Raw genomic sequence first — 17,546 nt, forward strand, 5'->3', positions numbered from 1 at the left:
ACTCTGATAAAATATAGGTTCACTAGTGTGGCTGTCGAAGTTCCTCAGACCTTTGCAACGCTGCTGGGTGCTGCTTAGCCTCTGTATTTTTTCATGGAATTATCCAGCACACAACCCCTTCTGTGTCCCATGCTGTTAGTTGTGTTCAGCTCTACAAGTAATGGCCAAACCATTTGGAAAGATCACAAGCTCAGAGCTTTCCATTAAATATCTGTAAGATTAAAAAAAAAAATGCATTTCAGCTTCCTGTTCATACATCAGGTTTTTATTTGTTGTCTTTGTTTGCTCGTTATGAGGACAATTCCCTGCACTGGTTAGAATGGTTGTTGGCATTGTGGCAGTCTAGTCTCTGTACTTGTGTTTGAACAGGTACATTTACTGTCTGAAACACTGAGGTAACTTCACACGAGAATTCTGAACTTCACATATTGAGGTTACTTGTTAAGAATTGAGGTGCTGACACACAAAGGCAGAAGCATTATGAAAAAGTAAAACACTTTAACTGCATAGTTATTTAAAAGTATTCTGCATGGGTAAGATCACTACTGTTGCAATTAAGAAATTATAAAAGTTTGGAAATTTCACCAGAAAATGGCCAAATTAAAACATTCAGTATCTTGTATTGTTTCATGTACAATTGTTTCAAGTGAATGGGGAATAGTTTAAAAGTAATTCCAGAAAGGCATATTTACTTGATTGCTGCCACAAGGCTGAGCTTTAGCATTCCTAATTCAAAACTGTTCTCATGTGTGAAATTAAAACATATCACTAAATCAGATGGAAATAGTAAATCACATCCTTTCTTAACATTCTCTTTTGGTATGACATCTTCAAGATTTTCACAAAATGCAGCTGTGGGTGGGCTGAAACCATCATATACTTAAGTAACGTCTCACTTTTAACCTTTTGTTCTGTGAGTTACCTACCCACAGTATCCTGCTTACAGGATAGGGGTCTCGGACCTGGCCTCACCAGACATGTTTCCTGATGAAAAGGAACAGGTACAAGTCTATGGGACCCTATGACATGCATCCCAGAGTCCTGAGGAAACTGACTGGTGGAGTTGCCAAGCTACTCTCCATCCTATTTGAAAAGTCATTGCAATCAGGTGAAGTCCCTGGTGCCTGGAAGAAAAGGGTAACATCACTCTCATTTTAAAAAAGGGTAGAAAGGAGGACCTGGGGAACTACAGACCAGTGAGCCTCACCTCTGTGCCTGGGAAGATCATAGAATGGGTCCTCCTGGAAGCAATGTCAAGGCATATGCAAGACAAGGAAGTGATCCAAGACAGGCAGGAAGACTTTACCAAGGGCAAATTGTGCCTGACCAATCTGGTGACCTTCTATGATGGATTGACTGTATCAGTTGACAAGGGAAAACTGATCGATGTCATCGCTACAAGAAGGACATCGAGGTGCTTGGGCAGGTGCAGAGAAGGGCGACGAAGCTGGTGAGGGGCCTGGAGAACAAGTCCTACGAGGAGCAGCTGAGGGAGCTGGGCTTGTTCAGCCTGGAGAAGAGGAGGCTCAGGGGCGACCTTATCGCTCTCTATAGGTACCTCAAGGGAGGCTGTAGCGAGGTGGGGGTTGGTCTGTTCTCCCACGTGCCTGGTGACAGGACAAGGGGGAATGGGCTTAAGTTGAGCCAGGGGAGTTTTAGGTTAGATGTTAGGAAGAACTTCTTCACTGAAAGGGTTGTGAGGCATTGGAACAGGCTGCCCAGGGAAGTGGTGGAGTCACCATCCCTGGAAGTCTTCAAAAGACGTTTAGATGTAGAGCTTAGGGATATGGTTTAGTGGGCACTGCTAGCGTTAGGTCAGAGGTTGGACTCGATGATCTTGAGGTCTCTTCCAACCTAGAAATTCTGTGATTCTGTGATCTATCTGGACTTCTCTGCAAGGTCTTGCTTTTATTATATCCTGCTATAAGACTAGATACACACCTCTTGCGTGACCAAAATGCAGTTACTTCCCTTCAAATGACCAGCTGTGCACCTGACATAGCAGAAGAACACAGCACTTTGTTCACATGATGCCAAATATTAATGGTGAATAAGTCAGGGAGAGCAACTCTCCAGACCTCTGTACAAAAATTTTTTCATCCCTGACATAGTTTACAAGCAAAACTCCTTTAATCCGTAAGCATTCAGATATGGGGAACACGTGGGGTTTTGTGTCCAATTGAGATTCTGAGGTGACTACAGTAATGCAGATAAATAATCATAATAAATAAAATCAAATTTGTTTGGGTGGGACTGACATCTTGTGCTGTACAAAATACAGCAGCTTCTTTGTGCTAATGTTTTTTACCAGGTCTGCACAGGGAGGTAGGGAACCTAGGTCCCAGCTCCACCCTGTTCTTGTCTTGCCTGTTGTGGGAGGGTCCATTACAGTGACCATTGTGAGAAAAATTAGCCTGCATTCATGCAAACATTTAGTCTCTCCTTTCTGACTTTGGATGCAACAAGAACATAGAACTCTCCATCATGTGGATTGACTTGATAATGTAATAGGAAACAAAATGAAAGGCAAAATGGAATTGACAGCATGCTTTTACAGACCTTTATCCAGCCCCTGCCTTCTTCTCTAGTGCCTTCCATGCTTGCTGGCTTAGTCATCCACCATTATCACCTGCTGATAGTATTGTTATCGTGTTCAGTACTGTGTGTCAGGGGGTGAAGCATTTTATGATTCAGCTTCTGCAAAAGACAGTATCCAAATATAGAGAAGGTTACTGGGAAGGTGACATTATTTTCCTTCTTACCATCTCTCTCCACTATCAAAAAACTCTTCACAAGCACTTAAGCACTAATGTCTGGCATTTGAATAGCACAGGCTTTACAGATGATTTGAACGCTACAGGATGTAAGAGATTTCAGCCTCCTTCCCTTAGTAAGCACCTCCTGGTGTTATGGGGAATGTACAGATCTTGGCTCCTACGCAGCATCTAAAAGCAGCTGCTAAATATATCAAAAGCTAGATCTGTGATACTCTGTGGTGATAGGTGTCAGTCAGACAAAAAGAAAGAAGTACAAGAGAGATAAACCCAAAATAAGTGTCAGGGGAGAAGTTACAAAACGGAAAATGGAGAGCAAGGGAAGGGGGGCTAACAATGGAGACAGAAGAGCCTCTGCATTTGCCCCTCAGTGTACAGCTTCAGTAGTTCATCAGCTTTCACTGAAATACCGTAGCTATGCTGGTGAGAAATAAAATTCATATTATTCTTTCCTTTTTTCCTACCTCCTTAAAGACCCAGGTCTTCATTGAAAAGCAAACTAATCTCATATATCCTCTGCCTGTTGACTGCCTTCCACCCCTTATATCTGTTCTGCTTTTCATCTGAAAAAGAAATGTCAGCAGTTCTGGTCACTGGCAAATGCTTTTATAGCATTTCCAGTCTTCCAGTCCTGTTTTGGCAGCCCAAAAAGTAAGCACTGATGGTTGTAGAGGAGACAGCTCAGGGAGTTTTGAGGCATTGTCCATTTGCTGGCATTGCCCACTGCTAACATATTATTCAGTAAAAGAGAGAGGGGATGTCAAATGTAACAGTGAGAGTCCTGCTCAGTCAGAAAAAGACTTTTGGAATTGACTGCCTTGATTTTTACAAAAGCTTCATAAAGCTACTTCATATGCAAATGTTGTTTTGATTAAAATCATCAAGAAAACTGACATGTTTGATTTGCATAGTAGCATAAACAGAAAGAAATTTCTTTGTACTTGTTACATCAGTGATGTATTTTAAGCTCTGAACATATTAAGGAGGATTGTTCTGGCAAAGTGCATGCTGAGGTACTACAGAAAAAGTGTAGGGGCATTGCTATCAGCAGGTGAAAGATTTCCTTTTACTTAGAGACAATGGGATTGACACAAAAGCAAGTTTTTACTTCTTTCTGCCTGTAGGGACCCAGTGACCATGGAGAACTACTGTTTGCTCACAGGGTATTGTGGTAACCACTGGATTCTCTATCGACACAGCAGATCATTCTGTAATCTCACAGAACCTGTTTTTGGTGATGGTATCATTTTTTTCTATTTGAATTTTATTATTGTAAATGCCCCTGGTTTTTCAGCCAAAAAAGGCATGGATCTTTCCCAGACTAAATGGCACCTGTACTGGGGCATGATGGCAGCCCTGGGTACCAGCCTGAAGTCCCCCACTGGACTCCTGTTCAAGCCAAACCTGCAGAATCTTGAATCTTACCTCTGCCCTAACTGAGTGTCTTTCATTCCTTTTTCTCTTTGTTATTTGTATAGCTAAAAATCCCCAAATCTGCTGCTATTTAATTTTCTTTTATTTGCCTGGTGAATCTCCCCAGCTGAAAGAGATGACAGTTAGAAAACCCACCAATGTATCTCATGTATTTACTTAGTCTGCACATTGTACATTGCATTTGCAGTAACCATAATCGGAAACAGTGTCCAGGGAGAAAAAACAAGTGGTGTACATGCAAAGCAGGAGGCTTACTACTTGGCATTTGTGTAAGGCAGATTTTATTCTTGCTTACTTTACAAAGCCCCTATTTCAAGGGATTGTAAATTGCCATGGCTGTTTATGAGATAGAACAAAGAAAACAGAGAAAAGCAGTTCCATATGCTGTGTTCATAGCAACTTTGGCTATGTGAAAAAGCTGGGGAAAGTTAAACTGCTCTAAGAGAGTGGCTCCGTCCCAACAGCAGAGTTGTAATTGTATTTAAAAATAAATTAAATTAATATTCAATGAGCTTCAAAATAACTATTAAAAGAATAGCTATTCTATTAAAAATAAGAAGACGATCTTATCAGCTTAGAAAATAAAGTTTACACCATGGCTGCAGTGAGCTCATATTACTATTTTAAATATTCTGGGGTGACTACATTTTTTTTTTCCTTCTCATGACAGAGCACTTACAGATGCTGTTTATAAAAAGAAATTGCCTCCTGTTTGCCCTGTATGATCATGTAATGAAATCATTAGGCTATGTTAAAACTGACAGAAGACTTCTTTATATGCTGCATGATTATCCAGTGAAACTTGCTGATATAAGATCTCAGAGAGGCAACAAGCTGGGTAGGAATCCAAAAGTGGCTGCAAAGCTTACATGAACGTGAGCCTGAGAATATTTTCTGTGACTTCTGGGTCAGTCCCAGTGTGTCTTTGGTTAGAAATACTAAGCGTGTATGTAGCAGGAACGTTGTAAAGTCACAGAGAATTGGGATTGGAGCAAGGAAAAGGAGCTGAGGTCTGAGACTATAGGGAGCACTGGGAGGAGACTTCAGGAGAGAAAGAGACATCAGCCTGGCTGGGGAGTGTGGAAGCAGAGGAGGTGGGAAGGGGAGCAGCTAGTGGCAGTGGTAAACTTGGGAAAAGGCTAGGAACCACTGTCTTAATTTATGGAAATTAGAGACTTTTTCACCACTGATTATTATTCCATTTATGGATTTCTTGATCAGAAACATCTGGTGTTGGTCACCCTTGAACATAAGATGCCAACTCTGACTATGAAGAGCATCAATCTAGGGGTTGCTGGGTTCACCTGTTGCATGGTAGAAATGTTCATAGCTGTCAGGGCTTCCTGGTGAAAGCAGAAAAATCCCAAAGCCGGACGATGCACAAGATGACAAAGGCTTCAGATATACAGTGAGCTGGGAAAGATGTACATCCACTTCTTGAAGAATGTATAAATAAATATTATGCAAAGGATTATAATGATTGAAACAGTTACTGATAGATTGTTATACTTGCTCATCACCGTTTGAAAGCCAACTTAACATAAGAACTGGGTGGTACAGTGGAAAATTACTCCAACAAGCAGTGGTTCCTATCTTTCAAGTGCTGTGAATAGACTTTTCAGCAGAAGCAGGAATGCCATTGAAATTCACTAGGTGTGGCATTTCCCTGCTAAGCAGCAATGAGGAGAATTGTATTGAATTTCCTTCCCTGAAACTGCTCCAGAAAGAAAATGTGATGTGTCAGATAGCTAATAAATGGGTTTCTGTGCTCCCAGTCTTACCATTTTCAGTACAACAGAAGCCAGTAACTTGAGCATCCTGGTAACTTCAGTTCTGTTCTCTTTTCTCTGGGAAGTGTTAGCCTGCAATTTTAAAGTGACATAACTATTTGGCCACCTCAGATTCAGAGTTTCTAATGTAAATCTAAGTAAGCATCATTTATTTTGAAAATCGGCTCTCCTTCAAGTGTCTTCCAAGTCAATGTCCTGTGATCCTACCTCCTATCAAGTGGAAGTCTGTCAGGCACTGGCACCAGTGGGCTGGAACAGCAGAGTTTCAGGGCAGGAGCAGGGTACAGGGGGCAGCAGGAGGCTGCCTGACGGCACAGGAGGGATGCTGAGGCAATGTGTTTCCACCTCAGCTGGGCTGTCTTGGGCTCTTCTGGAGACCCCCGAATAAATCATATCAGGAACCTGTTTCAGGCCCTAAAAAGCCCTGTGTGGTGTAGTTTGGGACCAGGAGGGTGACTGAGGACACAGCTGAAGCTGATGTAGCTCTTGAAAAAAACATACTGTCAGACCACAGCTTGTGAGATGGTGATACCCTAATCCTCGAGCTCATAATGCCTGGTGGACTGCCAGCTATTAGAGAGGGCTGCCCCTCTTCTGTCCTCTCTACCATTACATGCTACCAAGCTTAGTGCCACTTGCAGTGATGATAGACCACATGCTGGCTACGGGCTATTTCTCTATTAATTGTTATATTTCCAAAGTTTTATTTTTCCATTGCTTGTTTCCCTACTTACTGAATTTGCATATAGCTTAAGGTGAAATATCAAACATAGCTGGGTGCACTTGTTGATTCGATAATCATTATCAGCTCGTAGCTAGTGCTGGGTCTCTCCTGCAATAGCTCCCTATAAATAGCACATTTCATTATGTAACACTGGAAAGATTTAGAAGGCTTTGCCTGAAGTCACAGATGTATCACCACAGTTCAGATTTTTCAATAATAATTTTATTTCACCACCTATTGCAACCAGATGCCTTATAAGCATTAATAAAATCCAAGCCAAAGGTTATGATCCTGAAAGCATAACAGAGCCATGAATTACTGGTCAGTTCAATTTCGAAGTCTCTCTAGGCCTGATGTAGGGGATGAAACTGCCAGTCAGTTCAGTTGCCACATATGATTTTAGGACACAGCTCTGCAGTCCCCTCTTAAAGAAAGAGACATCACACATGTATCAGGACAAGTTTGTCTGAAGCTACACAGGACAAAATTTGTAATAATTGTATTTTACTTTATGGTATATAACTAAAAAGAATCATCAGATCAAAAGGAAAGTGCCCTCTTTCCAACTTTTTATTGCACAGAAGAATAGAAAAGCTGTGCTGCCTGCACATATGCACAGTTATAATTTTGGAGCTCTGCAGTTGTGTAGAAAGGCAGAATTAGATTTTGCCATTAAGAACCTGTCTTGAAAACAAAATTAAACCATTAAAATACACACTAAATATGATAAGCAATGGTAATAAAGTGTTGGCAGAGTGAGAATTCCTTATATTCTTTTCACAGAGTGTAAAACTCAGCAAATAGTCTGACCATAAAATCGCATATACAAGTAAGACAGACACCGACTGTTTGGAAGTTCATTTGTTTGTCAAGCTCTAATTTTTCACTGAACTTTATGACTTAATTAGGATACTTGAGGAGTCAGTTGCAAGGAAAGTGTGCTCTGGTTTACTGAGCTCATGTTTCTTGCTCTGGCTGTGCTTCCAAGAACTTCAGCAGGTAAAATTAGCAAGCAAACGCGATCACGGGGAAAATATATTCTCTGGAGCTTTGTTGTCAACAGCTAAAACCTGAAGGCTGCATTTTTGTATATGGCTGAAACCAAGGCTAGTTTTAGTAGCCTACGCAAAGAATGGGAGAAAATGATCAGCCCAGGATGTCGTCTGAGGATGAAGAACAGCGTGAGAGCCCTACTGGCTCCCCTTGGTCTTGGGTAAGATCTTATGTCCTAAGGCTACATAAATAACATTTTAAAGCTCTAGAAGAACTGTGCTCTATAAACCTAGGTAAAACTGAATATAATCAGCTTTTTTACTCTTACAGAGAAGTTTGTGTTTCATTACTTATTTGATTTCCTATTCTATTTCTACCTGAGATATTAAAAAAAAATAAATTAAATGGGGAAAACCTATTGCTCCTATTGTGTATGCCAAGTGCTGCAAGAAAACCTGTCTGATTCCATACTGTTTGCTGTCTTATTGGCTGTGTAAAGCAGCACTGTGGAGAGGTAGATTTTAGGTATAATGGAGGGAAAATGATGTAAAGAATTGTGTAAACACCTGCTTAAGAGGTATCTTTTAAGAAGAGAGCCAGTGAGACCTCTATTACAAATACAGAAAAGCTTTGCCATCATTTTTTAAGATAGAAATTGCCTTAATATAAGACATTCTGCACTAATAGTCTAGTAGCAGTGGCTACATAAGACTATGGTTTAAGGCCTGGGCTTGATGCTTTATGATGCTATGTGTCATAGCTGTGTGTAAGTGAAGTTTTCTGCTGAGAAGATAAAGGATGCGTTCATTGCAATGGGGCTTTGAACTGAAACAGGAACAGCTCTACTGAATAATATGAGAACTCTGCAAGTGTCAGGAAAAGAGGGGGATATAAAAACAAGGGTTTCAATTACTTTTTAGAAAGCATGTTTACTACTGTAGTAGTTAAAAAAAAAAAGTATTGAAATTAGTTTTTTTGTTTGTTTGTTTTCATTTCATAACCTTAAGTTTAATTTTCTTTGTACAAACATATACATCTATGATTTTTCTGAAAAAATATCAATGTTTGATAACTTCCTGGGAACCCGCATGAAATATCAGTTATATGCTTACAAGCATATTTGTGCCTGACCACAAATATTTAGAAACTATTTCAAAGTCATTTCTTTTTGAAAGTAAAAGTATAGAATAAACTGTTTTAGGTGATGATAGAATTGTGGATTTAAAATAGTTCATCACTGGAGGAACATGCAGGGAGGATGAAGAGGAGTACCAGTTGTTCTCACTATCAGTCCACAGGATTACTGATAAGTGACAGGACTGGTGTGTTGGTGAATGTCTATCTGGGTAGTAAGATAATTTATAGATGTTGATTTCTTAACTAAGAGTAAGTGAAAACTCTGTTTTCAGTGAAAATCCCCTGCAGACTGACCAGAATGGAGGCTGGGTAGATAGAGATACTGAATAGTTAACAGGTGGTTAGATCTCTAAGGAACATCTAAACTATATTCAGTTTGGTTTATAAATAAGGCAGGGATTTTTTTCATTTTTATTTTTACTTCAAACTTCAGTAGATTTCTGGCTATGAGTTTTATTAAAAAATTTACAATTGCATTTGTATGATTTGTACTTTAGTTTAAGTTTCCTTCTCTGAAATTCTTTCACATATATGTCTCTTAAATTGTCATGGGAAATCATGGGTCCCACTGCTCTGTGGAACAATCCATTCTGCAACAAATATGAAAGTTTCATTGCAAGTTAAATAAGCAGTGTTATTTAGCATATAAAGCATATTGGATTTCTGATAGAAATAGATGTCCTAAAGATCATTTGAAACTGTTGCTGTTGGCCTTTAGGAGTTGCTGACTCTAGGTTTCTGCTAAGGACTTCAGAGAGGAAGACCATTTCTCTCCATAGATTTACTTGTGTTCTGTGTGTCAGCATATGGTAGAGTAATTAGAAAAATGTGGTCCCTGAAGATGAGGACTGAATACCTATATCTGAGAGTTTTAAGAGCTCATAATAAGAGTTCTTCAATAAAAAGTTTCCCTAGGTATGCAAAGATAAATATATGAGCCCTCAGATTAAGCTTTGAAATGTAACATGCGATTAAAAAATTACATGCTTCTAGAAAGAAAACTATTCCTTTATAAGCATATAGGCCTCAAAGCACTTCCTCTGATTTACCATAGCATTGTAAAAGGACGACACAAAAATGATTTCATACAGGCATTTCCTTTCCCTGAGGGTATTGAACATGATTGTACACTTCTCTCCTTTTTATTAGAGGAATAAAGGAGAAGATATGTAAAACGAACCACAGGCAAAGAAATTATGCATCACTGAAAGAAGCCAATGTATCACAGTAGGGGTGGTGGTGCTGTAATTTAGACTTGAAATAGAAAGATAGTAATGAAGACAGCTTTATGGTAATTGCACAACAGATTAAGCAGAAGGAAAAAAGTTACCTTAAAAACCTGCATAACCAGTTCAATCCCCCCCCCCTTTTTTTTTTTTTTTTGACCAGTAACTGGCAATGTGTCAGCACATGAAGTTTCAGTAGAAAATTGTGACTAACCTGAGTGGTTGGAAGTGGGATTCTTAGGAACAGGATGCTGCTGAAGCAGCATAACCTGCAGCCCAGGTTGCAGCTGGACTGCATCAGCTGTGTTATTCTTGTGTATCTGCCTTTCTAGACCTCCTGTGAAAGTAAGATAATTATATATTCTATTTAATGTTGTAGCCCATTGCAACAGCTTTGTATTTATAATGCAAAGGTGGATTCCTTTAGCCTATGTTTGCACCAGCTGAGCCGTATCTAAATCGGGAGAGGCTTATACATGTTTCAGTGCTATGTGGTAGGAAGAGCTTCTTTCACAGGTCTGGTGAACTTTGGGAAGAGCAGACCTATAGACCATCCCTGCCCCCTGCAAACACATATAGACAATATCCCCAATATACCCTGCAAAAGTGGGAGCGAGTGTTGCCTGGTAAGGTGAGAAGTCCATGAAGAACAGAAGGTAGCCAGTCTACCTCAGGAAAATGGCCTGGTGGGCATGGAGGAGTGAACCAAGACAGTGGTGTGCTGCCAGCCTTCTGACAAGGTGTGCCCTTTCCCAGTCCCCTTTTCCTGCTGGTGACAAACCCTCTGCAACCGATTAGTGGCCTGCGGACAGGGATAGTGTCTGCAGGCATCTGACAGGCTGGGCCGTGCGTTAACTGGTGAGGAATGCACCGCAACCTCAACAGTAGCACAGGGCCTGCATTGGTCTGGAGACCTCAGCTGAACACAGAGAGGGATGTGCTGATTCAGCACCCAGGAGGGCTGCTATCACCAAGCACCTGCAGAGGCAGAAAGTGTATTTTCCTCAGACTAACACAAAAGGAAAGACACAGTTACTTCGCAAAGCTAGCTAACTACAGCTTTTCTGTAGGGCCTGTCTCTGATGTCACCTCCAAAACCTGCTGCTCTCATGTGTCCCAAAACATGAAGGAACAATAAAATCTCTGCAGGGTGGTGACATGGCCACCATGGGTGTGTGCTGCTTTCTGAGCCAGCACCTAGGTGCTAGCGAGGGGAGATCGATCAGCTTGGGAAAGCTCTTGATAGTCACAGGGGACGCTCAAGAGCCTTTGCAGCAGCTCAGAAAGTCTTCTGAGGTGTCACAGTGAGAGACTGGGTGGTGACACTGAAGTAACAAGCGTGGCTTATGCCTACACAGCACCAAAACATCGAGACCAGGCCGTGCATAAGAACTGCAGTGCTAGGAAGTTGGGGTCAGGACGAGTGTGTGCTGGGCATGGAAACCTGACTGTCCATTTTGTGACCAGGAAGCGCACATGGGGCCCATGTGGCAGGAGCAGGGGCAACGCCCTTTATTCCTGTGATTAACTTGTTTGGATTCAACTTTTTTTTTTTTTTTTTTTTTTTTTTTTTTTTTTTTTGTGGTTTCATCCGTTCAGTCAGGGGTTTTTGAAAGATGTGCTTGAAATCTCAGTATTCTGGGGCAGGCAGCTGTCTTGAGAAGTGGAGGATGGCATGAGGCTGTTTTTGGGAAACAACGTCAGGTGTAGGGTTGCATGCTTTCCAGGGAGAGCCCATACGGATGGTTTTGTACCTGGTAACTAATGAGATAGCATGGCATATGTAGATTAGCTAACAGATGCTGTAACTGCTGTTCATGTTTAATTACAGAAACATGTAGGAAGCACATTGAAAGTACTCACCTAACCTTCATTATCACCAAATTTTAGAGCAGATCTGGGCCTGTCAAAGCACAGAGGACACAAGGATCTATGTGAATTCTTGTATCAAACACAAACTTCCTCTACAGCCTTGGGCAATGTCATGTTTTATTTTGCAGAATTTCCATCTGTTGTAGGGATCTCTGTCGTGAAGTCCCAGCTTGAGACCTTCATGCTCAGAGGGACTTCGGCAAACTTTACCTGAGCTGCATGGGCTGAGCATCTGTGAAAACCTAATTTTTTAGGCTAATTTAACCTGAGGCTTATATTGTCTTTTGAGATCCTTCAGGAGAAGCCTTCTAGAAATGCAAAGCATTGCAGCAGTTGCCATCTGCTGCCAGTTGATGCAGCCTGGGCAGAGGGGCTGGTTGGCTCCTCAAGGGCAAGTTTCTGTGCCTCTCCAGCTAGTCTTGGATCAAACACTGAGTGAATGATAAAATACCCTTGTTTCTCCAGGGCTGTAGCCTTCTCCAAGGGAAGCTGAGCCCTGGAGCAGAACTGGCAGTTGGCTGGGGAAGATGCTGGGAGGCAGCGTGCCCAAAGCATTGGGGGCTTTGGAACAAGGCTCAGATGCTGAGGGAGGTAGGCTTCATCAGTGAGAGGCAGCTACAGGAAAAGAGCTGCCTACAAAGGGAAAATTTATTTGCTTTTAAACATGATAATTCTGTTATTTATTCTGCTTTGGTGTTATAGGCAGATTACTGCATTCAAAGGCCCTAAAAAATCCAGTGGGTTTTCTGGGCCTGAGCAGAACTCAGGTCTTTCCAGCAACAGGAGCTTATTTTCATGCCATGCCAGGCACGTCTGTAGTGGCAGACCTGTTTGCAGACCCTTGCTCCCATTTCAGAGGATGAAGGATGTATTCTTGCAAGAGGAAACAAGGGTAAATAATGTTCTCTCTGTGGATCAAGTACATGTGCTGCCTTCCCACCTACAGAAAAACAAACAGTAAATTGAATCCAGACTGTGCAGTCTTCTCTGCAGTGCCTAGAGCACGTCTCTGGGAGCTGACTGAAGACTGGATCCTTCTGCACTTTGTTCAGAGCAAACTGCTGGAGGTCAGCAGTCCCTCTGTATCTGGAGATCATGTCTCAGAGAGATTGCCCTGTCCTATTATAGATATGAAAGTTCAGCTCAATACATGAGGACCAAAGGATGTGAGGGCAGTAAAACACTATGAAGGTTATCAGCTGCCTCGCCTTCCAGTTCCTGTCGCCTACACTGCTACAAGGCTTCTTTCTTTGCAGGATGAGTAATGCTTTAATAACACTACTTGATCTTAGGTTGCCATAAATGCAAACAGAGTGTTAACCTCCCTGTTTCCAGTTCTTGGAGTGATCTGTGACAGGTGACTCTCACTTGCAGCAAAACTTCCCACCATTTAAAGGTGCAGCCCTGGCTGAATGGCTGAGGAAAACATACACCAAGTTCTCTGTTGCAAGTGCAAAACACTTCTAAAGGTGGAGGAAATGAGAAAAACATAATTCAAACAGGATGAAAGCACAAAAATGTCTCCAAGAACCAGGGCTGCCTTAAAATATGTGATTTTTAAAGGCTATGGTACATATTTGTTTCTCACTACCAACTTGGGAGCAAACAGTCTTGTGGATGTCATCACTTTCACAGAGCTGAAATAATTAAGAAATTGAGAGAGGAGCTGCTTATGTGGAGGACTACAGACAGGTGTGGAGGTGAGAGTGGAAGCTTGCCCCTGCAGTAAGGCAGCTGCAAGAAGAGAAGGGAACATTTTACTGCAAAGGTCTGAACCTTTGGACTCATCTGCTTAGTGAGCAGAAAACAGCAAAAATGCACGATGTGGCTGAAAAACTACAGAACTAAGCATTTCCAGGGAGCAGAGTTTATATGGCCTTCTCTTGTAAGTGCATCCTCTTAATTTGAGGAATTTCAGAGGCAGATGGGCTCCTCCCGTGAAACCCAGTTTTAACCTGCACAGTCAGGAAAACATCAGCTGCCGAGTCAGCTTTGGGGATAAGTTAAAGGCATAGATGCTCCTACTGCTTGATCACTTGATTTGAGAAAAGGAGATATTAAAAGCTTGGATTCATCAAAGGATTTTTGGTATCAGTAGCCACCCTAGCAGGAAAATCTACCACTATTTTTCTGAAGAATTATAAAAAAAAGCAGTTCCTGATCCTGTATCTCAGACACTGAACCTATGATCTGGATTGCTCAAGCTGAAGCCAGCACTGTCTATTTGCACCTTCACCACTGTCCTCAAGCTCTCCATGCACTGTGTCCTGCAGGGCTCTAAAACTACCTCCCAGGCAGAAAGTCTGTGTGCATACATTAATTTAGGTTTTAGCAACTGAAGCAGAAAATATGGCAAATCAAAATTTTTGAAAATATGTATTTTTAATGAGGACTCTGGGGAGATGAGGTTTCAGTGTCACAAAGAATCCTGCAGTGCTGCCAGGGCATTCAGGAACAGGCGTCGGGGGCTTGTTTCTCCCTCAAGAGCACCACTTAGAAGTTACAGCTCTGAATCTTCAACATGTGGCAAGCTATGATTTTAATTTTTACAGTTTCCCAGTTAGTCCATCATCCAAGCCACAGACAACAGCACAAAAGAGCAATCGTTTACTTGAACAGAGCAGGCTCTATATTACAGGCATTGTTACCAGGCAATAGAGACATGCCCCTTCATGACAAATTCTGCATCCTCCCTTCTGAAAGGCCAAGAAGAAAATACTGGAAGGATAGATTTATTTAGTACCTATATTCTCTTGTCTCCTCAGCCTTTTTTGTTTGTTTGTTTGTTTGTTTCTTTTTGTTTTCTGAATTTTGTGAGAGTCTTTTTCTGATCTCAGAGCAATGATGATTTTGTGGCATCACAACTGAAATGTACTGCTGTAATGTACAACCAATTTTTCTTTTGCCCAACAAGCATGGGGAATAGAAGGGATGAGGGCAGGATATTGCTACCTTTCTTTTCTCTTTCTTTATTTATTCAGTGGCAAATGCTTGAAACTTGGAGTTTTTGGGCTAAGTGGTAGATGAGCATGGTATTTGATTCATGAATCAGGTGAATAGTTTAAATATTTTCTTTGTTCTTGTAAAATATTGATCTAGTTTCATGAAAGTGCAGTAATCTGTCTGCATAGGTGCAAAGGAAGAAAATATGTTCTTTTTCATTCTAATGAAACCCTATAGTTGTTTTAATTAATTTACTTAATAATATTGTTTTTCAGGCCAAAATATTCACATTGCAAAACTCCACAGTATGGATTTTTTATTTATTTATTTTTTTTTTTGGTGAGAATCCCTGTTTCATGATAGTAATTTGCTAGTATCCTCTGAAGCTCTTCTGGTCTGCAACATATCCTAAAATGAAATTAATATTTTCTAATGAAATTTTATGAGCAAGTTTGCAAGCTCCAGCTGTGCTCCTTTCTTCTTTTGGGTATTCTTTGTTGCTGCCAAAGGCCTCAAAAGCTGAGGATTTCTGAACCAAAAGTGACCTCCAGTGGTCACACACATCATTCATGACTGATGCCTAGCATTTATCTTTCCCTTGTTAGAAAAGAGACAATGACGTGGTAATAATTATCAGCCTGCAGCCTCTGCAGCACAGCCTCCTTGCCACCATGGTCAGTCAAAACGATTCCTCACATCATCCTTACAATTTAGGTGTTTTGTATACCAACAGACTTGCTAACTACTATGAAAGTTTTTTTTTTTTTTTTTTTTTTTTTTTTGGTTACTTTTTCATCAGTGCTGTACATCTCAGGAGTATTTCTATCTGCATTATGCTTGGTCTTGGGTCTGCCTGGCTCATCCTCTTTGCTCACCCTCTGTATGCACAGCTTTGATGTTAACGTCCTCCATACAGCAGTCTGGTTCCTTCTTAGGTATTATGCTAGCAATTTGGAGTTCTGCATACCTTTGCTAATATAATCACTATTTTTCCCTTTCAATCTGGAAATCTGATAGATTACCCTACCTTCTCCTACACGTTTTATCACCCCATGGACTTGCCTTTTCTTTGGCGTTTGAAGGTGGAAACACACAAGGCAGAGGTGTAAGCAGGACTTTGTGGGATGTCCATCTCAGTAAACACCTCTGAGAAATCTGTAGAGAATTCAGGGATCTCCTTTCAGCATAAATGTCTGAGCACCTCCAGCCTCCCAGCTTTTGCTTAAAGATTTTTATGAAAGACATCTTATGGGGGGCTTTTTTTTGCAGGGGGATGCTTAGGAAATTCAATAGAAATGCACTCTTTAATCAATAAATTGCTAAAAATATTTGTATGAAAAACTCTTTTGAAAAAACAACAGTTTCCTTAATTTGTATTAGCCTAATTTAAAACAAAACTAATTAAACTTGAAGAAGAGGAAACTAACTCTTCTGTTAGTATTTAAATGTCCTGCATCTTTACATCCTCAGTTAGATTCACTGGCCAAGCCACAGCATTTTTTTTTTTGGAGGGTCGGTGGAAATGCAATAGTCATTGGAATTTGAGCTAATTTAAAGAAATACAGACATGGCCTTTGATAAAAACGTTTGGGTACTCATAAATCCCTTCCCTTGGAAATTTTATTTTGCATGTGCAACAGGGGCAATGACTTGAATATAAATCAAGTAAGACTTGACTCTCATCTGAGACTGAGAAACAATTGGCAGCTCTTGGCCTAACCCAAGCAGTGCTGGCCTGACTCAGGGTGACAAAGCAATTCTCCCTGGTGCTGCTGGATGAGTGTCAACAAACCACTGCAACTTTCTCAATTACTCCATCTGTTACAGGGGGATTATGCTAATAACATCTTTTGTAACATGCTTTGAGATTCATGGAGGCTGTGCTGTATACAATTTAAGAGGGATTTAATAAACAGATGGCAAAGACAATATTTTTTCCTCTCCTTTGTAAAAATTTACATAAGTGAAGAGAGTTAAAAGAATAGAAGGAGGAAGTTTGCTTTATTTTCATTTTATTGCTCCCTTCTGCTTCCCTCCGGCAGCTGTATTAGGTTTTGTAAAGTAGAAGCTTGTAAAGATGTCCACAGAGCATCTCTGCAGCAACACATTTGGATATAAACTGTGCCATAAAGCTTTTTTTTTTTTTTTTTTCCTCAAAATTAATATTTTTCTCCCTCTCTCTCTTCTTTCCTCTTTCTCTTCTTCTCATCTCAGGGTGATAGGCTGTGTGTAACCAGGCCATCATGGTACAGCTGAAAACATGTACTAATCCTTATTTATGTGATGCACTAACCCTTATTTATATGATGAGCCCACTGATTTTGATATTCTTCCTCCTCTTATGAGTGCTGCACAAATCTCAGTAGATTAGGGAATGGAGCAGGAAGGAAATCTGTGTCAGAGTCAGTCCTGGGGATCTGCAAGCACAGACAACGAATGGCAGAGGGAGAACAGCATTTTATCTTGGCGTAACATCGCGACAGACAAAAAGGTGGTTTATTAATAGGGGGGTGGCAGACATGCTATCCCAACACTTTAATGACTGCAAAAACAAGATTGAGGCAGGTGTCTAATTTCCTGCTGGCAGCTTGTGCCTAATGGGTGACAGGTTAATGCTGAGGGAGAGGCAATGGTCAAGTTTCCGACTCATTTT

This window comes from Aythya fuligula, chromosome 3, assembly GCF_009819795.1.
Source record: "Aythya fuligula isolate bAytFul2 chromosome 3, bAytFul2.pri, whole genome shotgun sequence".
NCBI lineage: Eukaryota > Metazoa > Chordata > Aves > Anseriformes > Anatidae > Aythya > Aythya fuligula.